The 24105-nt window shown below is 49.3% G+C and overlaps 1 long non-coding RNA gene across 1 annotated transcript; it reads right to left on the bottom strand.

Moving 5' to 3' along the window:
* Window positions 1-13461: 13461 nt before the first annotated feature.
* On the bottom strand, window positions 13462-16304 carry LOC124655378. Its single transcript, XR_006988657.1, has 3 exons — window positions 16007-16304; window positions 15419-15663; window positions 13462-15323 (listed from the first exon to the last, which is right to left on the bottom strand). It is a non-coding gene; the product is annotated as an uncharacterized LOC124655378 (long non-coding RNA).
* Window positions 16305-24105: the final 7801 nt, after the last annotated feature.

Genomic DNA, 24105 nt, shown 5'->3' on the forward strand with positions numbered 1-24105 from the left:
AGGACAATTACTTCGACTACCCGATGAAAGAATCAGTCTAGGGCTGGCGACAGAAATGGTTCTATCTGCGAGACATCCCAGGATCTGGACGGAGCTCCAACCTGCCTTTATTCGAAGATGTCTCGGTGGCTACGCCGAAGAAATCCTGGCGGAACACCTTGACTGCCGAAGAAAGTGCCATAGCCGATCAACTATATGAAAAGGTCATAGACCTAAAGAATACAGGAGGTCTGACGATGTGCGGTACTGAGGTGGTCTCTGTATTTCTAAGGCGTCGGGTGCAGCCACTGATGTCTCGACCTCATCAGTTGTGGATGTACACCGGTGAAAATGATAAATCAAGGGTCAGCTTAGTCGACCTGTCTGACGAAGAACTTCGCGATGAGGTGCGGCGCCTCACTCGACTCAGCCAGAAGGACAATATTGTTCTGACTTCGACACGCCCTCCTTTTGATTTTAAGCACCTTCCTGCCGAGGTAATTTTCCTTGCATTTGCTTTAAAGGTTGTTTCTATTTCTTCATCCGAACTTAATAGCTTCTTTATCTGTCGATAGGCTTCCACTGTTGTTCAGTGTTATCCTCCTACACCCGAAAGTGGGGTAGAGCCAGACGACGATGATGATTCGGAGGAGACCGAAGATGGGCAGCATGCTCTCGAGGACAGCAACGTCCAAGGAGACGAAGCCCCCGAAGAAGATGCTCGCACTAGGGCTATGCGGCGCAGGAGGATTAATGAAGACTTAATGACAACTGCTGAATCGAGTCCTAGCGGACAAGATGATGATGTCGATGAAACCGTGTCGCCTCCTCCAGCTGCAAAGAGCTCGACAAGCCTCTTTGCTGCCGAAGATGACTTGGATCTGTGAGTCTCCATTTTCCTTTGCAGCCAATTTCTTTCAATTCATCTAATATGTGTTCTTGTTTTCAAGCAGGTCCGATGATGACGATGAAGTCCCTCTCACAAAGAGGGCTAAATTATTTTCTGGAAGAACCGAGTCAACAAAGGAGTCGAATCCTTCGACTGCTGATCTAACGCCACCTCCAAGGACGACTGTGGCGAAGGTTCCTGTGTCGAAGGTTAATCCTTCTGTCGATGCCCCCATCCCCCCAATCTCTCGTGATCATGTAAGTATACCTTTCGGCACAATATCCTTTTTAGCTTCCAAGCCGATGACTGATGTTTGGAATTTTATTTCCCACGCAATCTGCACAACTTTTCATCTTCTTTCTTGCAGCCAATTTTTGCTACAGTTGACGTTGTGACAGATTTTGCTGATCAATTCACCCGCCTGGAATCCGAGAACGTCCAGCTTCGCAAGGCCGTCAAGATTTCGGCTGACCAGGTGTTGGACGTAGTGGCGGAGCCAGGAATTGAACTGAGGGGGGTCGAAACCAAGCTCTAAATTTTTTTTTGACAGAAAAGAGCAAATGTATTCAATAAAAGAGGTCCAAGCAGATTCAATTTGAATATTTCATCAAGTACAACAACAAAATGACTATAAAAAACAAGAATACCAAAATAGAGCTACATTTTGATAAGATAGTATCATACCATTAAGTTGCCTCCTCGTCGGCGTCCATCGAAGGCAGCCGGGGACGAGCCGAGCTGGGGGCAGACGGGCAGGGCCGACTAGCCGAGCAGAGGCCAGGCGATTGGAGTCGAAGATGGGGACGAGCTGAGGCGTTGAGCAGGGGGAGGCGACTGGAGACGAAGGCGGCGGCGGCGGCGGGCCAGCGAGGAAAGGCGGTGGTGGGCCGGCGGGGAAAGGTGGCGGGCCACCGAAACGGCGACGACAGCACCGACCTCCTCGACCTGGTCAGGGACGCCGAGGCCCTGGCTGAAGCGGAGAAGGAAGCAGAGGAGGAGCGGGCGGCCCATGCGGCGGTCGATACCGAGATGGAACAACGCAGGGTGGCGGCCGCCGCAGCCGCAGAGGACGACGCCGCCAACGCGAGATTGCGGCAGTGCCTGCTAGAGGACGCGGCAGCGCACCGAGCCCTAGCGGCCGCATGGGAGGCGGCGGAGAAGCAGATGAGGGAGCGACGCAACGACTGGGCCGGCCCGTCAGGCAGCAAGTAGTTTAGGCTTCTAGAACTACTTTGTATAGTTTGAATGTACTAGGTTTCTATGCTTTCTATATATGTTGCATATGTTAAAAAAATGGGTCACCCCGATGAGGCACACCCAAACGCAAACGGACGCGCGCACAAAATATGTCTGCGGAGCGACGCAAACGTACGCCCGCGACCACTTTTAGACGTCCGAAATGCGTCGCCCGTTGGAGATGCCTTAGGGTCGATTATTTTCCCCCAATTTCTGAGCCGGGTCGACTGACCCTCCTCGACCCGGTGGTGGCTCCGCCCATGGTTGGAGGCTAATAAGATTACAGCCGAAGCTTAGACTGAGAATACACTGCTAAAGGATGAGCTAAAGAAGTTGAAGAAGAAGATGAAAGACGAGCAAGAAGCCAGACGCGAAGCTGCCATCATAGCTGACGAAAAATAAGGCGCTCTTCAAGAGTCCATCATGAACTTGCGAGGTAAGTTTCTTCTTAACCATTGCACGATGTTCTTCAAGTGCTATCTTCTGAGTTCCTTACTCGCGACTTTCCCAGGTGCTGCCGATATGCCCGTCGACCGCACACGCAAGCTTCGAGAGGACTCGATGTCTGATGCTCTTTCGCTTGCCACTGATTCCAATAACCAAGTCCAAAGCCTTTTGCAAAAAACCAAGGGGGCTCTGTCGAAGTTATTTTTGATGATGTTCCCAAAGTTGAGCCAAAACAAGACCCTTGGCGAGATGGCAGATACCTTCTTCCTCGAATCTTCTGAAGCTATAGACTATAGAGGTACTGAAGTGGCGCCCCCGTCTCTTTGGGGCGGTTCTTACTTTCCAATTGTTAATGGGGCACGGGCTAGGTTCTGAATTGGAAAAGTTGTCCAGGGCATTCCCAGCAGATGCCAACGAATGCCTAGTCAGTCTCGAGCCTTTCAAGAAATCGGCAGTGATATGCGCCAATCAGCTCCCCAAGTTAGTCGATAAAGAAAAGAACAAAGCTGCGTCTAAGGCTGCTCCTGATTCATCATCGGCTCAGCCTTGAAATAATATTTGCTTCGGCCTTGTAATGTTAGATACAATTTAATCTATCCTTGACTTGTACTAGCTCTGTTGCTAGTATCAACAATATTTTGAATGTAATATACGCTCCCGATGGGAGTTTTTTCGTCTTTCATCCATGCTTTTCTGAATTAAGAATTGTGCTGCAAATTCCTTCAACTTCTTCTCGTGCTGAGCCTTTTCTGGGTCCTTCGGCTAGTGATGAATCAGATCTTGTTCATCGCTTACGTGACCAAATATCTCGGTTGAATAAAGACATATCTAATCTTCATGCTATGGCGGCGCTGGTGAAAAGTAAAAGCGAGATTGCTTCCGCAGTTGAACAACATGCTCTGGATCGCCTTCGTGTTGCTACTGAAAGCTTAAGCTGTAAGCAATTGATCACCTTTTAACTTATGTCGACTTACTTGCTGAGTTGAGCTTCTGCTAATTAACTTTCTGATTTCAACAGTCGTAGCCTTTGACGAATCAGAAGAGAACATGCGAATCCATGAAAAGATCGCTGTAATGACCGATGTTGCTCACCCGAAACATGAATTGTGGTCCAATCGGCCGAAAGCCGTAGCCATGGCTAAGTTTGAGCATCGAGCGGAAAAGATGCATTATTACTTTGATAAGTACCATACTCATCTCTCGATGGTATGGAAAACCATGTTTCCATTGGATCAGGCACCCAAGACTTTATCTGCTTTATTCAACCGGTTCAAGACTCCGGAGAGAATTCGATTGCTGGTGCAGAAGGAACTTCTTGCTGGGGCCGAACTTGCACTTGCTTCAGTTCAAGCGTGCCACCCGACCTTAGATTTGGAGGTCATAGCGAGTGCCAATAGAAGATTAGACCAATATTATTCTATAGCCAGATATCCTGCATATGTTATTATCTCTCGGATGGAAACGAGAATCGAGAGAGATTTGAAGACTCGAGAAGATCAAGAAGCCCTGCCATGAAGTTATGTATATATTTTTTATATGATGACCTTGCGCTGCAAGGAGTAATCCTGTATGTACTTTGACGTGGGTGTTTTTTAAACATCATTTGTTTTTGAACTTGTTAGTTCGATTAGAAATTTTTTGTCGAGGGCAGCTGAGTGATCAAGTCAGCCTGCTCACCCGACGACTCTGTTGTAATTGCATTATTTGCAGAGTCGATTTGTAAGTTCCGTAAGAGCGACACCCATCGAGTAAACGAGGAATTTAGGCGTTTTATGTATTTGGCTTCGTCACACGATGCACCGGTATGAGCCTTTTTGTAAGTAATATTATTTCCATCGACTGCAGCACTCGCGAATTATCTTGAGGCTTGGATGGCTTATTGCGTATCAATAACCATAGCTCCCGATGGGAGTATTAATGCATTATTTGGGGACGCGGTTGGGGAGCGACGTTCCCAAACGTGGCACAAAGAAAAAGCATCCTCCAAATGCTCGATCCGACGTTGTTTGGGGACGCTTTGGGAATGCTCTAACTATCGCAAGCTCTCTGATTACCTTGTTTACATACTTACATAAATTGGTCTATCTATAAAAAAATCCTTCTTACTACTCCAACCCGTCTGATGTAATTGCTTTCATACACCCCCTTAATGACAATGTTCTTGAAACGTTTTGTAGATGGCCGTTGCGACGCGCGAGAAGGCGATTTACACAAAAATAACCCAAAAGTGGAAGAAAAGCACAGACTGACCCTCTGGCGAAACTATTTCACCAATCTAACCCTTTTGTGTGGCGCCCCTCTCAAGGGCGCCACACGTGCCCATGTGGCGCCTCTAGCTCTGGCGCCACAAACCTATCCGACGTGGCCCGTCGACGCTGAGCTGGTGACCCCGATCCGACGTGGCAGCACGAGTGGCGCCGCTCCGGCCGGCGCCACACTTTGAGTTGTGTGGCGCCCCTGGGAAGGGCGCCACACATTGACTTAAGTTTGGGCGCCGCGCGCGCCCAGCCCGACCCTCTTCTTTCTTTCTTCCTCTCGTTCCTCTTCTCTCCTCCAAAAGGCGCCCGGTTTTCTCTCTCCCCTCTCTCCCCCCACCAAATCAACCACCAAATCGTCAGATCTGTCCGTGGAGATCGTTCCCAACTCGTTGCTTGAGGTAATCTCCTCCGTTTCCCCTCTTTTCATCCATTGATTTTGTGTAGTTGCTCCAATCTATATGTGAAACCCTAGATGTGGATTTGGTTGATTTGAGGGTGGAGATGGATTTGGTTGGATGTTAGGGTTGTTGAAGTAGAAGAAATGGTAGTGTGCTAGTTTGTATGGGTAGATTATGTTGATTATGGTATCTAATGAACACATGTGTGTATGTGTTGTTCCCATTATGCTAGGGGGATGGAAAGAATTGTTCATGTTCATCATGTGGACAAGGATGCTTACTTGAAGGGAAACATAGAGCCGGACCCGGAAGAGGTTGACTTGGTGTTTGACGTTAGCCCTAGCTTTGCGGAGGTGGTAGCACAAGTTAGGGTTGAGTTGAATTGGAATGAGCCAAATGATGGTATTGAGCTAGAGGGAAGGCATAATGTGGGGTTTGGAATGCACACCCGTTGGAAGATAATTCGTATCAACTCCGAGCAACGTTGGTCCATTTACAAGGAGACGGTGGCCGGGTCACAAGATAAGGCTTTGGAGTTGTTTGCAACCAAGACGGTTGAGGCTCGTATCGAGCTTGACCTTAACCGGCCCTCCTCCCCGTTCGAGAGAGGACTCCTCCACCCATGAGCCAAGAAGAGGCCACTCAATCTCCCATTGTCCAATCTCCCATTGCCCAACAACCTCCGTTGGATAATGAGTATGATGAGCACGAAGATGGTGATGATTGTTTCGAGATGAATGGCAACAATGTGGGTGATTTGGATAAATATTGGACGCAAGAGGAGATGGACCACTCCATTCCTTATTCCCGATGCTATGCGTCGGACTCGGATGATGATGGACACGAAGAGGAGGTTGACGAGGATGGCTTCACGGCTAAGGAAGCCGAAAGAGCCGAGATCTTCAAGAAGGTAACCGGACGGGATATCCGGGTACCATTGTTCCGTGATGTTAGTCTTGCGGATGGAGCCGTGGTTGATGGTGGCAAAAGTTTACTTCTTGGAGCTAGGCCACTATCCAAGAGAGATGTGGATGGTAGGACGGCTATGATCTCTAAAGGGCTAACGTTTGATACATTCTTGGAATTGAAGATATGGTTGAAGGAGTTCTCCATTAAGCATCATCGCCATTACATCGTTGTTCACTCGGACTTGAAGAAGCGGTACACGCTAAAATGTGTGGATAAAAGGTGCCCATGGGTTGTCCGTGCACGACCTTTCAAAAAAGGACCCTCTTGGCACATAACAAGTTGTGTAGCCACTCACATGTGCCGGGGACCGAAGCTTGATGGCAAGGATGCACAGCCGGACCACCGTCAACTCACATCCGAGTTCATTGCATACAAGCTCTCGGCGGAGATATCATCACTTCCTATCATGAGCATTAGGTCCGTGCAAGATACGGTCAAATCCCGGTTTGCCTACGACGTCAAGTACGGGAAGGCATGGAAGTCCAAACAAGCCGCATTCAAGATGTTGTACGATGATTGGGAGGAAGCATACAACCGTATCCCTAGGTTGTTGTTAGCGATGGCCGCAACTAACCCGGGCATGGTGCATGTGGTCGAGCCTTCCGCAACCAAAATGACATTGCATGATGGTAAAAGAGTGAGGGTATTTCACCGTGCATTTTGGTCATTCCAGCAATGCACGAGGGCATTCGAACATTGTAGGCCCGTCATAGCCGTGGATGGTACCTTCTTGACCGGTCAATACAAGGGCACACTATTGGTGGCAATAGCAAGTGATGCAAGCAACCGTTTAGTACCATTGGCTTTTGCATTGGTAGAGATTGAGAACAATGATAACTGGCAATGGTTTTTCCATATATTGAGGACGAGGGTCATACCACCCTCAAAGGAAGTGTGTGTCATCTCCGATCGTCATCAAGGAATTCTCAATGCGGTGGAGGTTCCAATTCCCGGGCATGCTCCCTTGCATCACCGATGGTGCATGAGGCATTTTTGTGCGAACTTCTACCGGGCATGCAAGAGCAAAGAGTTGTCTGACCTTCTTCAAGATTGTTGCCTCGCTTATTCGGAGCGCCGCTTCGCAAACCTATACAACGGCTTGCTGAAGCACAAAGACCTCAACGCGGGTGGTCAAGAGTTTCTTCATAGACACCCCGTATTTAACTCAAAGTGGGCGAGAGCTTATGATGAGGATGGGAGGAGATATGGCCAAATGACAAGCAACATGGCCGAGTGCTTCAACAATGTTTTGAAGGGTGTCCGTGCATTGCCCGTGACGGCAATCATTCAATACACCTTCGAGAAGTTGAATGTCTATTTCCGAACTACACCGATGAAACGGAGAAGGAAATTGCTTTGAATGCCGAGTTCCCAAAGAAGGTTCAAGAGTTCATGGATTTTCGAGGCGAGGAAGGCCGACTCCCAAACGGCTACATGTTATGATAATGTTGATCTGGGTTTACCAAGTGAATGAGCCGGGAGGCACCACACAAGGTGGTGTCCAACACGGAGGCCGGGCTTTCCGTGTGTCCCTAAAGACATGTGAATGCACATGTAGGAGGCCCTCTTTGCTTCATTTGGCTTGCTCCCACTTGCTAACAGCGGCACGCACTAGACGTGTCGACTACAATAACCCGCTCACCGTTCGGGAGTCCGAGTTCTCAATCGAAGCCACAAAGAGGACATGGGCTCCAAGGTTTTGTCCTTACTTGGATCAATCACAATGGCCGTAGTATCATGGAGTGCAAGTTTGGCCAGATCCGGAATGGAAGGTTGTGAAACGTGGAAGAAGAAAGACAAAGAGGTATCACGGAGATATGGATAGATGGGGTCATTCCGGAAACAGGTTATTCCAAGAAGCTCGCGAGCCAACTAATTGTGGATCCTGCAATAGTAAGGGCCACAATAAAAGGAAGTGCACATCCGGTAAAAAATCAAAGGGCAATGATGCTAGCACAAGTCAAGCATCAAGTAGCCAACAAGCTACAAATCAACCTCCAAGCCAACAAGCTCCAAGCCAACAAGCTCCAAGCCAACAAGCTCCAAGCCAACCGCGTCAAACTCCTCCAAGCCAAACGCGTCAACCTCCTCCAAGCCAACCGCGTCAAACTCCTCCAAGCCAACCGCGTCAACCTCCTCCAAGCCAAACGCGTCAACCTCCTCCAAGCCAAACGCGTCAACCTCCTCCAAGCCAAACGCGTCAACCTCCTCCAAGCCAAACGCGTCAACCTCCTCCAAGCCAAACGCGTCAACCTCCTCCAAGCCAAACGCGTCAACAAGCTCCTACGCAACAAGGTCCAAGGCAACAAGCCTCAAGGCATCAACCACAATGGCGACAAGCTCCAAGGCAACAAAGGATTCACGTAGGGCTTAGTAGAGGTGGCCGTCACAGTGCTAGTATGCTATGATACCTAGCGGGGCCTTATCCGTATGTGTCTCGAAGTTACTACTTGCATTGTACTTTCTATTTTCATATTCCATGACTAACTTTGGTTTTTCAATTTGGTTTACAGGTATGGCAACTCAACCCACCAAGGGGAAGGGAGCATGGGAGGGCAATGAGAAGGAGGAGTCCGTTTGGGAGGAGGCGGTAAGGACGGTGCGGAAGAAGGAGAAGGAAGCACTAGAGAGGAAGAAGAAGGAGGAGGAAGACAAGAAGATGGCGGAGAGTGCCCGTATGCAAAAACAGTATGAGGAATACATATTGTTCCACAAGAGGAGGAATGCCAAGCTGAAGGCCGAACGGGACCGCGAGGCACGGATAAAATTCCCGAGGAGCTGCCAACTTGAGCAAATTGCGAGGTGGCTAGGGAGGCTGAACGCATCAAGGAGGAGAGAGCTCAAGCGGAAGCTGCAAAGACGGAGGAGCGCCACCACTTCTTCGATTCGGTCGTTCAGTTGGCTCGTGACTTAAGGGAGAAGGAAGAATTGGCTGAAGAAGCTAAGAAGAAGAAGGCAAGGGGGGAGGGAGCCTTTGCGACGCAGTGATGTCCCTTTGGCTATGTTCTTGTTGTCGAACCTTTATGTTGTCTGAACCTTGATCTTCTCGAACCTTCGTGTCGTTGAACCTTATTGTAATTGAAACCTTGATGTCGTCGAACCTTATTTGTCATTTGAACCATTATGCTGTGTCAATGTGTGGTACATATTCGAGTGCAATGTTCTTGTTGTCAAAACTGTTGGAATATGGTAGGATTTTCATGGTTTTAACACAAGTCAATGTGTGGCGCCCTTCCCCCTGGCGCCACACATGCAAGTGTGGCGCCCGTGGCATCGGCGCCACATGTGCCAACTTATATGAACTATTGGGTCGAAAACATCCAGGGGCTCCGGACGATAAGTCCTTAGCCGTTTTCGCGACCCTCTTTGTGTGGCGCCCGTCCCACTGGCGCCACAGGTGCTTGTGTGGCGCCCGTGCCATCGGCGCCACACATGCCAACTTATATGAACTATTGGACCCAAAACATACTGTAAGACAAATCGTCTGGGACTTAGCCGTTTTGGCGACCCTCTTTGTGTGGCGCCCGTGGCATCGGCGCCACACATGCTTCTGTGGCGCCCGTGCCACGGGCGCCACACAAAGAGGGTCGCCAAAACGGCTAAGTCCCAGACGATTTGTCTTACAGTATGTTTTGTGCAATTAGACATGCATCAGTGGCGCCGATGCCACGGGCGCCACACAAGCACCTGTGGCGCCAGTGGGAAGGGCGCCACTCATTGACATGTGTTAAAACCATCGAAAATCCTACCATATTCCAACAAAACTGCCATCATGTCAAAAGCTATATCATACACACATCATATCAACAGCCATTTCGTACACACATCATCGACATAACATCATCATACCTAACATCGTAGCACATAGTTTCATACAATTTAAGATAGAATTCAAACAACACGAAGCAACGAAGATAGAGTTGACAACACTCGACGTTCTAACTATCGGTGTCGGAGCCGGATTCGCCGGTGTGGGGGTAGTGCACACGGCAGGCGGTGTCGTCGAACACCTTGACGATCATCTCGCCGTCCCCTCGTACAGGAAGGTGAGCTGGCAGCCGGGCTCGAGGTGGAGGTCACGGGCGAACTTGTCCCACCCCGTGTGCAGGTACATCTTGCCCTGCCCGTCGAACAGGACCTCCACGGGCCAGCGGCGAAGTTGCAGCTAGCCTCCCGTAGCTGCAAGTGCGCCGGCTCGACGCCGTCGACGAACTCGGCGAACTTGTCCGGTAGCCGCTTGATGCCGAGTGGGTCGTCGTCGATGCGGAGGAGGAACTCGAAGCAGCGTTCGTCATGCGAAGACGAGGAGGATGCAGGTGACGGTGATCGTGGGGCCCTTGCTGCTCCACCGCGGCGGCCCCTTCCCCGGCCCGGGGGGCGCCCAGGACCGCGGCGGCCGCCCCTTCCCCGTCCACCGGCACCGGCCATCCTACATGTTTACATTTTTGAACCATATTACGATCCATTCAACTAACAAATATGAGTTACTCCATCACAAATACTAGGCATACATGTGGGTTCATACACATACATACACATACATACATAGAGTTCATACACATACATGTGAAATTTCTTATGTAGATTTCTACACATCTATGGTTGAAACACATGCATACATGAGGCTACCATCTCCAACACAAACAATACAATATAGAGTGCACAAAAGAAAGAAAACATGTCTAGGGTTCATGTCCAAATCTAGCCCGATCTATGAAATTAGTGGATGAATGGAGAAGATTTGAAGGAGATTACCTTGACAAATGGATGGGGAACGATCTCCACGGACAGATCTGACGATTTGGTGGTGGATTTGGTGGGGGAGAGGGAGGAGAGAGAGAACCGGGTTGGGGAGGAGGAAGAGAAGAAGAGAAAGAAAGAAGAAGGGTCGGGCTGGGCGCGCGCGGCGCCCAAACTTAAGTCAATGTGTGGCGCCCTTCCCAGGGGCGCCACACAACTCAAAGTGTGGCGCCGGCCGGAGCGGCGCCACTCGTGCTGCCACGTCGGATCGGGGTCACCAGCTCAGCGTCGACGGGCCACGTAGGATGGGTTTGTGGCGCCAGAGATAGAGGCGCCACATGGGCACGTGTGACGCCCTTGAGAGGGGCGCCACACAAAAGGGTTAGATTGGTGAAATAGTTTCGCCAGAGGGTCAGTCTGTGCTTTTCTTTCAGTTTTGGGTTATTTTTGTGTAAATCGCCGCGCGAGAACCTCACCCGTCACCCCTGATCGCGTTGGGGCTCTCTTCAGAGTGGTGGGATTGACCGATTTAATGGGTAAATCGCAACGTATGTCCTGACCGCTTGCTCCGAGTACATGGAAGCAAATGTGGTTTAAATTCTGCATGCTCTGATGGGCTCTCGTGTTGTCATTGGTTCACTCCACCATCTCACCCGTCTATCTAGGCATTCCAAATCTCTTCTCAAAGGTAATCACAATTGTGAAAAATGAAGGAGAAAGCTCGTCTATAAATAGCCACCCCAAAGGTTCAGTTCCAGTGACAGCGCAATACAAATGATGGGGCTCACAAATATTATGTGAAGTTGTGATTTCTTGAGGCTCACTACTGCTGTTTGTTGTATAATAACAGAAGGAAGTCACTTGTTCATAGCCTGAAACTGAATCCTTGGCAGAACGACATCACGAATTCTTTCATTCTTTTGCAGACGCGGTGGGCCGTAACTATATAAATGGCATGGGCCGCAATCACCAAAAGGTGGTACGCTCCTAGCCAGGTCACTCGCGTACAATCGACCGCACCGCACGCCGCCGCGCCGCCGACCGATCTCGATGACGGCGCTGAGCATGAAGCTCCTCGTCGACACATCGGCGCGCCGCGTGCTGTTCGCGGAGGCCAACAAAGACGTCGTCGACTACCTCTTCTCACTACGTCAAGTTACTAGATTGCAGGCACTTAAAAGTGCCGCAAATGGTATCAAAAGTGCCGGCAAAAATAGTTGGAGGCACAAAAAAAAGTGTTGTATTTGGTCGAGTCGAGGTAGAGCATTGTCGGCACTTCTTGAAAAGTGCCAGCAATTTATTTTTCAGGCATATCGAGAACTGCCTCAAATTAGTATTGCCGACACTTTTAGAAATGCCATCAAATCTTTTTGCCGGCACTTTTAGAAATGCCATGGAATCTTTTTGCTGGCTCTTTAGAAGATGCCACGAATTTTTTTTGATGGCACTTTGAAAAATGCCTTCTATTACATTTGGAGGCTGTTTTCAACAATGCCTTTAATTATGTTTGCAAGCATTATTAAGAACTGACACTGATTCTTTTTGCAGGCATTTTTCAAAACCGTCAGGAATTCAAAACCATACAATAATAATAGTACCTGCAAATATATGCACTTATCATATTATCTGGCATTTTAATCCAACACGAAAACATGATCATGCATTAAAATTGCAACCAAGCTAAATACATGGTCTGGAACCAACATTTGCAAGTGACATGGTGTCAACATGGTCTGGAACCAACATTTGCAGGTAGCATCTAAATTACAGAATCTAGACCTAGTGCATGGAGTCCAAGCATCTAACTTACAAGACCTGAATTGTACTGCTACCGAAAAAGACAATACTCGACAATACTCCTCACGAAGAAGATAATACTCCTCACAAAGAAGATGTATATATGCTCGCAGTCCCAACAGTTCCAGTAGTTTATCCTGATAAAAAAACAGAGGAAAACAAGTAGTACACTTTAAATTTTCAGTACACTTCTGTTCCAATAATGCAAGTATGCATACGGTAATTTATGGACACATAGGCTGCTACTTCATCATAAATAGATTCACAACGATGAAATATTTGCATCAGTACATCACAAAGTAAGATCAAATAGATATCATGTCTTGATCTGCTTGAGAAGACAATTCCATCAAAAACTTGAACTTGTAATCAACTGCAACAAGAGATTTGAAAACTGGAGAAGGTGGCCGGCCTGGGAGGAAGGAGATGACAATGGAAATCAAATTAGAGATCATGTGACAGTACCATGGCACTAAGAGTTGATGCACCATCTCCAGCAGATCTCATTTATGTGTTCATGTCACCTAGATAGATTTAAAAGAGCTTCTACACAGTATGCACTAGACAAACAAGATAGATAAGTGAACTTCACCACCAGATCATTTGAAAGAGAAAATTCTTGGTCATTATCATTTGAGAGCATCCAAATCATATACAGCAAATATTAGTACAAATAAGTGAATCATTGACTAACAAACTGTACGTACAGCGATGCACTCTCATTGGTCACTGCTTGGGAGGAAGGATTTGAAAACTGGAGAAGGTGGCCGGCCTGGGAGGAAGGAGATGACAATGGAAATCAAATTAGAGATCATGTGACAGTACCATGGCACTAAGAGTTGATGCACCATCTCCAGCAGATCTCATTTATGTGTTCATGTCACCTAGATAGATTTAAAAGAGCTTCTACACAGTATGCACTAGACAAACAAGATAGATAAGTGAACTTCACCACCAGATCATTTGAAAGAGAAAATTCTTGGTCATTATCATTTGAGAGCATCCAAATCATATACAGCAAATATTAGTACAAATAAGTGAATCATTGACTAACAAACTGTACGTACAGCGATGCACTCTCATTGGTCACTGACTATTGATAAACAAAAAAAAGTTCATCTATAACATAACCATCGCTCGTTTGGCATGCATATCTCGATCAAAATAATTCTGGATGCAGAGAAATAATCAACTAGAAATGGCAACGAATCCAAAAAGCTATGTATAATGCGGTATAGTGTTAAGCAACATTATAAATTTCACATTATAAAGTACGCGTAAGTTGTATTCATTTTATCTACTTTGAAACCTATAGAATAATCTCTCTAACTAGAATTACATGGTAAGATTAATTGACCAATTAATTGACTAGGTTTGGTGAGATTATCCAGCTAGTTAGTTCACTAGTTATGTTGTGTATATAGCTGTAACATTGAAGTGCTCTCTGAATAAAATTTGCTGGATGCGGAGCACTGTAACTTGTGTATATAGCTGTAACATTGAAGCACTCTTGTTGCAGTTGATTACAAGTTCAAGTCCTTGATGGCATTGCCTCAAAGAATGAAAAGGAAGTGGGTTCTCAAGCAGATCAATACATGATATCTATTTGATCTTACTTTGTGATGTACTGATGCAAATATTTCATCATTGTTGATCTATTTGCTGGATGCGAAAGTGCCGCTCCAGTGTGCCATTTGTAAGTAGAATAACAAAACTACATGTTGCCAGATAAAAAGAAATCATCACTTGCAAGATTTGTACTATGTAAGTGGAAGACATGCATTACATGCTTAAGAGTACAGAAGAGTAATTATGTTGATAACAAACACTTCTGACGATTTTTTGTACAAAAATTGAAATAATTACCTTCTCAAATTGGATAAGTTTCATTCGAATCTTGAGGTAGCCTCTTAGCATATTATTCCAATTTAGCCGGAATGTAAATGTCTACTATTACAAGGCGTCCAGTGGCTATCGAGTCTGAATGTAAATGTCTACTATTATGCGTCCAGTGGCTATTGTTTGAGGTTGCATGGAAATAAAGTATATTCCAATTTCAAAATATAGACTACAAGAAGTGGCGTGTGTTTTCGTATTCCCATAGTGATATTAGGCGCAGTTTAAATCACGCGGTCTTACAAAGCACAAGACGTGATAATAAATTCATGCCATAACTCATTGGTGTTAAAATATGTAGCAACAACAATGTGCAAGTGCACATGGTTCAAGTTACATACATCTTACTTAAATTATTTATTGGCAAGAAAGTTTTCATGTGAGATGCTTACCTTGAAATATGACAATTCCTATTATGCATGAACAAACTTGTTCTGTATGCTACCAGCTGAAAAGAACATAGAGTGCAAAATTCATGAAAAAGATAGCACAATTATATGATCACCACCTTGTTCAGCAACTGGACGGTTGCCTTCACTACAGCCTCACATTGTTCAAGCTCCATCTTGTTGCCAATCCTGCAATATCAGACTGCAGTACAATTCATCTAGTTTGCTAGTTGTCAAAATAATAACAACAAAATAACCTCAAGATTCCCTAATCATATTGTTAACTCACTAAGGATTTGCTGGAGCTTCCGTCTTTTCTCTGGATCTGCAAACAACATTCAGCAACAAAAAAGTGTTCAGAATCGCAGCATGACAAATGAATAATCAAAGATAAATGGATACGAAGTGTTTGCAGCTGACCCAACGCGAGAAGTTGGTGACGTCGAGGAGTAGGGACAGAGCCCTCACGAGTGACTGCAGGTAAGACTCTGCAAAATCAACCAATGGTTAACCATGATGTCCCACGCAATGGAGCATAAACCAAGAGGTGAAAGGCGAACTAATGGAGACGGAGAGCAGTATGGCACGGCTAGCTAAGCTTGGACAGATCGGCCTACTTCAGGTGGATGAAGGCTACACTTATAAGGACTTCCTTATTCTGTTCGCTGCAGCATGGACAATGAAACTTGATCTCGTCAGTAGTATCGCAACTGGACAGAACTTGACATAGTACAAGTAGTAGTTTTATGCTTAAATTAACATTAAACATGTAGTGTTTTGTGTGATTTAACCAATCGATTTGCCTTTTTGTAGAACAGTTAGACACTGTTGATGGCCGATGGGGCATTTTATGAAGCTCTAAAGCATTAAGCATCGACTAGCACGGAACACGCATCGAAAAAACTAGCACATAACAGATTTCAGACTGCACAGTGACTTCCAAATGCCAGTTCGAGCCAATAAGAACCTCGATTGGACCCCTTGCAAGCAAGTGAGCGGGCAACGAACCTGATGTATCAGTGGAAGTGGTGGAACTCGTCGAAGGTGATGTTGTTGTCGCGGCCGTCCGCCACCAGCCGCTTTGCCTCCAACTCCATGATCCCGGCACCCACCGCTTCACTGTCCGTCGTCGCGTGCGCCGGCTTCCCATCTGCAACCGGCAACCGAGCGCACATGCGCAGGGTCCATGGGCCGCCGACGTGCGCGGGGTAGCCGCGCATGGGGCGAGTTGAGGAAGGGGCATCTAGGCGGTGCGGGAGGCCAGGAGGAGGCCGGAGACGATGCGTCCGCGAGGGAGACGCACATGAGCAACACGAGGCGTGGGAGCCGCGCCGCCGACAGTGGCGACCAGGGTCACCGTGGGAGCGGAATAACCGCGTGGCGAGGGAGGGGGGGGGGGCAGAGTAGTAGACCTACACGGTGTCGCGCCAGTGTGAATTGGCCAGAAGGAGCCCGACATCGGCGGATGTTGAACCGCGTCGCGCCGAGGCGGCTAGGGTTAGCCCAGGCGGCAAGGGTATGGCGGAATCAACGATTCAGTGCTGCGGAGGCAGTGCTCGACGGCGAGGTAGATGGCTAGAACGGCCGGTGACACCGGCGGCGGAGAAGGGGGTTGGGAGAGGACGGGAGCGAAGGTAGTCAGTTTTGATTTTGCGCCATAGGTGGTCAAAGGTGGGGCTGTAGGGACTACACTGCATAATTTAAATATTTTCCGAGGGGCCCTCTGCATACGTTAATCAGAAAACGTTACCGGCACTTCCGCAAACTGCCGTTAAACAACGCTACTACATTACCGGCACTTTTCCATTAATGCCATTGATTGCTAAAGCATTTGCGGCAATTTTTCAATTTGCCTGAATTACTGAAACATTAGAGGCACTAATTATAAACTGCCGCTAAACCAGATAGTATTAGCGGTGGAATGGCAAAGTGCCGGCAAGAAAGTGCCGGCAAAGTAAGCACGTGAGGTAGTGTCTCCATCCTCGCTCTGCCCATCGGCACCGCGATCAAGCTGCTCGGGAAGGATCTTGCTCTCAAGTTAGTTCAGAAGAGATACCATGATTCCTCGGGGCTTTCGTCTTCAAGCTTAGATGCAGCTTAGTGGTATGATATTATCTTATTAAAATGTAGCTCTATTTTGTGTTTCTTCTTCTGTATAGTCATTTTGTTGTTGTACTTGATGAAATATGCAAATTGAATCTGTTTGGACCTCTTTTGTTGAATATATTTTCTCTTTTCTGTCAAAAAAAATTTTAGAGCTTAGTTTCGACCCCCCTCATTTCAATTCCTGGCTCCGCCACTGGCAGCACCGGCAGCCTCTACGCCAGCGTCGAGAAGCTCGACAGGGCGTACCTCGAATCCGCCGCGGCGAAGGCCGTGCTCCTTGGGCCCACCACCGCGCCGCCGCCCGCCGCCGCCTCCAAGGCGAGTTCCCTCCCTTTCCGCACGAAGTCGCTCGTGCGGGGCATCGTGAGGTACACGGTGCTGGACGACCTCACGGTGACGCCCACGTCCGCCGTCTCCAGCATCGCGCTGCTCAACACGTTTGCGGTGAAGGACCTCGGCGCCCTCCAGGAGAAGCACGTGCAGCTCGCATACAAGGAGGGTTTGGAAATTTTGAGAGCTTCGCTCGAGTCCAAGACTGTTCTTACTGACGTTTTTCTTGAGAAGAAGCCCTCGGAAATTCTGAAGTTATGAATGTTTTTTTACATGGTTCCTTTTTATGAAACTCATGCTCCTCATACTTTTTAGCTAGTCGCTACTTTTGTGCATGCTGTTACAAGTAGAAAGTTTAGCCGGATTAAATAACGTGAACTCATTGCTTTGAAATAGTTTCCCTTGGAAGTTTTAATTCTATGGATGTGTTTGGTAGTCCGGGTGACCTTAGATATTTCCAACCCAATCTAGCTGAAGTGACGACTATTTGTTGTTTGTTAGGCTAGGTTGGTCGGACTCGGCACTGCGAAGCTCAAACCAAAAAAGTGTCTCCCGGATGAGAAGCTCGAATCGAGATTCGCAGGTTGTAATACAATGTAATTGAGGGGAACCGGCTCAACCCTCAAAGGGGTGGCCTATCACATATATATATGGGTGTGTCATACAAGAGTACATACGTACAATATACAGAAGCTATACATAGTCTAACACCCTCCCTCAATCTTAGCCACTTCCTAAAGAATCGAGAAGGGTAAGATTGCGCCTACATGCCTCAAACTGTGGCAAAGGAAATGGTTTAGTGAAGATGTCAGCAAGTTGATCTTTAGAAGAGATGAACCTGATCTGGAGTTGCTTCTGTGACACACGTTCCCGTACAAAGTGATAATCAACTTCAATGTGTTTCATTCGTGCATGGAATACCGGATTAGCAGAAAGGTATGTAGCACCGATGTTATCACACCAAAGTATAGCAGGCTGTGATTGGGGTATACCCAATTCCTGAAGCAAAGACTGCACCCATATAACTTCTGCAGTGGCGTCACCAACCGCCTTATACTCAGCTTCAGTACTGCTGCGAGAAACAGTCGCCTGTTTCCGAGCACTCCAGGCGATCAAAGTAGAGCCATAGAATACCGCATAGCCCCCCGTGGATCGCCTTCATCCGGACTGCCAGCCCAGTCTGCATCAGAGAAGGCCGAAAGAACCCCAGAGGGATGAGGCCGTATGTGAAGTCCATAAGACACCGTGAGTCGTATGTAGCGCAAAATACGCTTAACAGCAGACCAATGGGTGTCACGAGGCGCCTGTAAATACTGACAAACTCGGTTGACAGCAAAAGAAATATCTGGTCTCGTAATCGTCAAGTACTGGAGACCACCAACAATGCTCCTATAGTCCGTCGCATCCACAGAGGATAAAAGCTCACCATCAACAGCCGTAATTTTGTCAGTGGTAGACATGGGTGTAGTCGCCGTTTTGCACTTAAGCATCCCAGCCCGCTGTAGCAATTCCAAGGAGTACTTCTTTTGTGTCATAAGTAGGCCATGAGCACTAGGGGAAACTTCGACACCAAGGAAGTAATGAAGTTTACCAAGATCTTTGACAGCAAAATCAGCACCAAGAGAACGAACAAGGGCATCAGCAGCGACCTGAGACGAACTGACTAGTATAAAAAGACCAATAAGTACATAGTGACCTCTGGCTTCTGAAGAAGAAATAAAGAGGAGTCAGCTGTAGACGGCGCAAAACCATGAGCACGAAGAGCGGTCGCAAGACGAGCATGCCAGGCACGAGGAGCTTGCTTCAAACCATATAGTGCTTTGGTGAGACGACAGATATAATCAGGATGATCAGGGTCGCAAAAACCAGGCGACTGTCGCATATAAACCTCCTCCTCCAGAACTCCATGAAGAAAGGCATTCTGCACATCCAACTGACGAAGAGACCAACCACGAGTCACAGCAATAGACAGAAGCAACCTGATGGTGGTAGGCTTGACCACTGGACTGAAGGTGTCTTCATAGTCAAGACCATAACGCTGACGAAAACCCCTGGCAACAAGGCCGCTTTGTAGCGCTCAATCGATCCATCAGAATGTTTCTTCACTTTGAAAACCCATTTGGAGTCAATAATGTTGACCCGCGGCGGTGAGGGAACAAGAGTCCAGGTCTCGTTGCGAAGAAGAGCATTATATTCTTGTTCCATAGCCTGTCGCCAATGTGGAATACCCATAGCAGCCTGATATGTACGAGGTTCAGAAGACGGATCCGCAACGGCAGCAGCCATGCACGCAGCATACCACGCAACTGTGCCATCAGTGCGCTCCAGAGGACGGTAAATGCCACTGCGACTGCGTGTGTGTGGACGGAGGACAGGAGCCGTCGATGTCGATGGTGCATCCGAAGAGGACCCAGCAGGCGAGGGGCTGGGCGATGCATCAGATGATGGCGTCGGTGAAGCACCAGGTGAGCTGTCCGGCGAAGAGGGCAGCCCAGGAGACGCGTCTGGCGTCGGGCAACGCGGGGATACCACGAGTGGCGAAGGCGGGCCATCGCCAGGGGACGACGCACGCGGCGACAGTGGCCGAGGCGACGCAGCAGGCGTGAAGGGCTGGGGCGACGGCCCAGCACCAGGCGAGGACGCGCGCGGCGTCGAGGGGGCGTCGTTTGCATGGGCACGCGATTCCATGCCATGCATGGGCGGATCGACGTGGGAGGCAGGCGGTGGCGAGGGAGCTGAGTCCCGGTGTGCATGGGCACGCGACCCCATTCCATGCATGGGCCGATCGACGTGGGAGGCAGGGGGCGTGTCCAAGGGAGGTTCCGTCGCCTCCAAAATTTCCAAGCGAGCCCCACGTCCGGTTCCTGCACCATGGTTAGGCAACAATACTGGAGAGTATGCAACATCATCAAATTGGTCAGAGGCAATAGAGGATGAATGCAGTGATGGTGGGTCGGTGGTGGACACAGGGAGTTTGGAAAACGGAAAGACATGCTCATCAAAGACGACATCCCGGGATATGTAAACACGATTAGTGGGAACATGAAGGCATTTGTACCCTTTGTGAAGAGAACTATAGCCAAGGAAGACACACTTTTTAGACCTAAATTCCAGCTTGCGTTTGTTGTAAGGGCGCAAATGAGGCCAGCAGGCACACCCAAACACTTTGAAGAATGTATAGTCAGGCTGTTCATTAAGCAAAAGTTCTATAGGAGTCTTCATATTAAGAACACGAGTGGAAGTACGGTTGATGAGAAAACATGCAGTGGTGAAAGCATCACTCCAAAACCGAAAGGGAACCGATGCATGGGCCAAAAGAGTAAGACCAGTTTCGACTATGTGACGATGCTTACGTTCGACAGAACCATTTTGCTGATGTGTATGTGGACATGCTAAACGATGCACGATCCCAAGCGACTGGAAGAAGGAGTTAAGGTTGCGATACTCGCCACCCCAATCCGAGTGGACATGAACAATCTGGTGCTTGAGAAGGCGTTCAACATGTTTCTGGAACTGAACAAAGATATCAAAAACATCAGATTTACGCTTAATAAGATAAAGCCAAGTGAAACGACTGTAAGCATCAACGAAACTAACATAATAATTATGACCACTGGTGGAGGATTGGGCAGGACCCCATACATCTGAAAAAAACAAGTTCTAGAGGATGTGTCACCTCACGACTAGACTCTGAAAAAGGAAGTTGATGACTCTTCCCCTGCTGACAAGCATCACACACTACTACATCTTTATTACTAGGAATGCTAGGAAGCTCATGACGACGCAACACATGACGAACTATAGGGGTGGCAGGATGACCAAGGCGAGCATGCCACTGTGACGACGAGACGCGAACTCCACTGAAAACCCGAGATACTCCGGGATGCTCCGGACGATAGAGGCCCTGGCATAGGCGCCCACTAAGTAGAACGTCCCGCGTGTCCCGGTCCTTAATGAAAAGATCAAAAGGGTGAAATTCACAGAACACATTATTATCATAAGTGAGTTTAGGAACTGAAAGAAGATTACGTGTCACAGATGGTACTCGAAGAATGTTGCGAAGTTGGAGACTCCTATTGGCATGACTAGTGATAAGAGATGCTTGACCAATATGGGAGATGTGCATACCTGCTCCATTGGCGGTGTGGACCTTGTCGGAACCTTGATAGGGATCACGAGATTGGAGCTTCCCCATCTCGCTAGTCAGGTGCTCCGTAGCCCCAGAGTCCATATACCAGTATGGATCAACGAGTAGGGCCGAGTGGAACCACGGGACTTGGGCGGCGGGGCAGGCTTGTCTCGCCATGGCGACTTGTCGCGCAGCGTTGCGTGTGTCCTTGCCATCATTACCAAGGCCAAGAAAACTCTTCTGAAAGCGACGATGGCACTTGGAGGCCCAGTGACCGTCAAGGCCACATAACTGGCACACGCGGCGACCCCCACTCCCGGGCAGGGTCGTCGGGATCGACGTGGGCTGCGGCGACGGAGGCGTGGCACCTCCCTTTGCTGGCGCGGGCGACGAAGGGCCCTTGTAGGCAGCGTTGGCAGATGCGGAGGAACCACGGCTGCGGTTGGCACGGCGCGCCTCGACGCGCTGCTCGGTGAGAAGAAGACGGGAGTAGACCTCATGCGCCATAAGTGGTGAAGTCTGCGCCCGCTCGTTGATGATCTCAACCAAGCCATCATACTCCTCATCCAGACCATTGACGATGAAGGAGTTAAACTCGGAGTCGGTAAGCGGGAGGCCGATGGATGCCAGCGTGTCGGCAAGTCCCTTGACCTTGTTGTAAAACTCCGTGGCCGTAGAGTCGAGCTTCTCGCAATCGCCCAGCTCACGGCGAAGGGAGATGGCGCGAGCCTGGGACTGAGAGGAAAACGAGCGCTCGAGGATTGTCCAAGCCTCCTGGGACGTCTTGGCAAAGACAATGAGCCCGGTGACGGACGGCGAGAGTGACCCCTGGATGGAGGAGAGGATCGCTTGGTCCTGGCCCGTCCATACGCGATGCGCCGGGTTATATACCGGCCCGTTGACGCTGTCCACAAGCGCCGGGGGGCACGGAAGAGAGCCGTCGACATAGCCGAGGAGGTAGTGGCTGCCGAGAAGCGGCAGAACTTGCGCACGCCAGAAGATATAGTTGTCCGGGGTGAGCTTCACGGTGATGTGGCTGCCAAAGTGAAACGGCGTAGGCAGCGATCCCGTGTGAAAAACTGCCGGAGGCGTATACGCCATCGGGGCAGCCGGTGCAGATGGAGAAACCGTCGCCATCACGGGAGTTGTCCCGGACGAGGGCGCGGAGGGCCCGCCATCCAGGCTGCCGCCATCGCCTCGGTCGTGAGAGGCTGGGGCGATGCAGCAGGAGCGGAGGCAGCGGGAGAGGGCGCGGGCGACGTGGAGAACGTCTGCGCGAGTCCCAGCGACGAAGAGGCCGAGGGCTGGTTGGAGAAGAAGGAGCCGATGCTCATCGTCCCGATCGGGGGGGGGGGGGCATGGCCGCATGGTCGATCGGACGAGAGAGGAGGGCCGCAAGCGACGCGGGGAGGTAGCCGGCGTTGGAGGACCCGGAGGTGGCGGCGCTTGACATGGCGGCGACGGCGGCTGCGCGGGTGACGGCGGCTACGAAGGCGGCGCGAGCGGCGGCTAGGGTTTGGGCGGAAGCGTGGAACGTACCAAGTCTGATACCATGTAATACAATGTAATTGAGGGGAACCGGCTCAACCCTCAAAGGGGTGGCCTATCACATATATATATGGGTGTGTCATACAAGAGTACATACGTACAATATACAGAAGCTATACATAGTCTAACACAGGTCTTCTAGACTGAGCTCACCCCGCAATAGACTGTAGCAGGCTGCTGCTCCACGCCATGTCCTCATTTCCCCCTATCCTCCTCTCGCTCCCGCTACCTGCTACGGCCCTCCTCCTATAGCGCCACCGCTTCTTCCTCCCTCTACACGCCCGCAACCTCCTCCTCGACGCCTGGACGCACCGGCGACCCCTCCGTCTGGAGCACCATGGGGACGAGGCGCCGCCTGCGAGCTCGACCAGCCACGGCTCGACGCGCCCGAGCTCTGCCTCAGCCCGACGCACTCGAGACCCCCCTCAGCCGACGCGCCCAAGCTCTGCCACGGCCCCATGCGCCATACTCGCGCCCGAGCTCCACCTCAGTGGCAGGTACGGTCGATCACGATTTACTCGATCCGCCACGGGCGAGACCAAGCGCTACCGCTACAACGCCGCCTTTTTGTGCTCCCACGGCCGAGACCATCGCCCCCAATTCGCGCTGCCGCGACCGAGACCAACGCCACCACGGACGCCTCCTCGCGCGACCATGGCCTACCACGTGCACTCGCGGCCATGGGAGCACTCATGCCAATAATGGATGCGGTTGACCTGATTTCAAGGACCAGATTGCTTTTTCTTTTTGTGTGCAGGGACCTCTGTGTAAAATTATGGATATTCTTGTTATTTTATATCAGCCCTAGGTTGTAGGTTCCAAGGAAACATCTCTCAACATACACGGGCTACCAAACATTGATAAAATCTCACCTCAACATCTCCGAGCTCAGCATATCTCTGGTGGGAAAGAGATGTGAGGGTGACCCGCACTACCAAACACACCCTAAAAACATGGTTGTGCTCCTCCCGCCTCCCAGGCAGTCCACCTCCCC

This window comes from Lolium rigidum, chromosome 5 (assembly GCF_022539505.1).
Source record: "Lolium rigidum isolate FL_2022 chromosome 5, APGP_CSIRO_Lrig_0.1, whole genome shotgun sequence".
Taxonomy (NCBI): Eukaryota; Viridiplantae; Streptophyta; class Magnoliopsida; order Poales; family Poaceae; genus Lolium; species Lolium rigidum.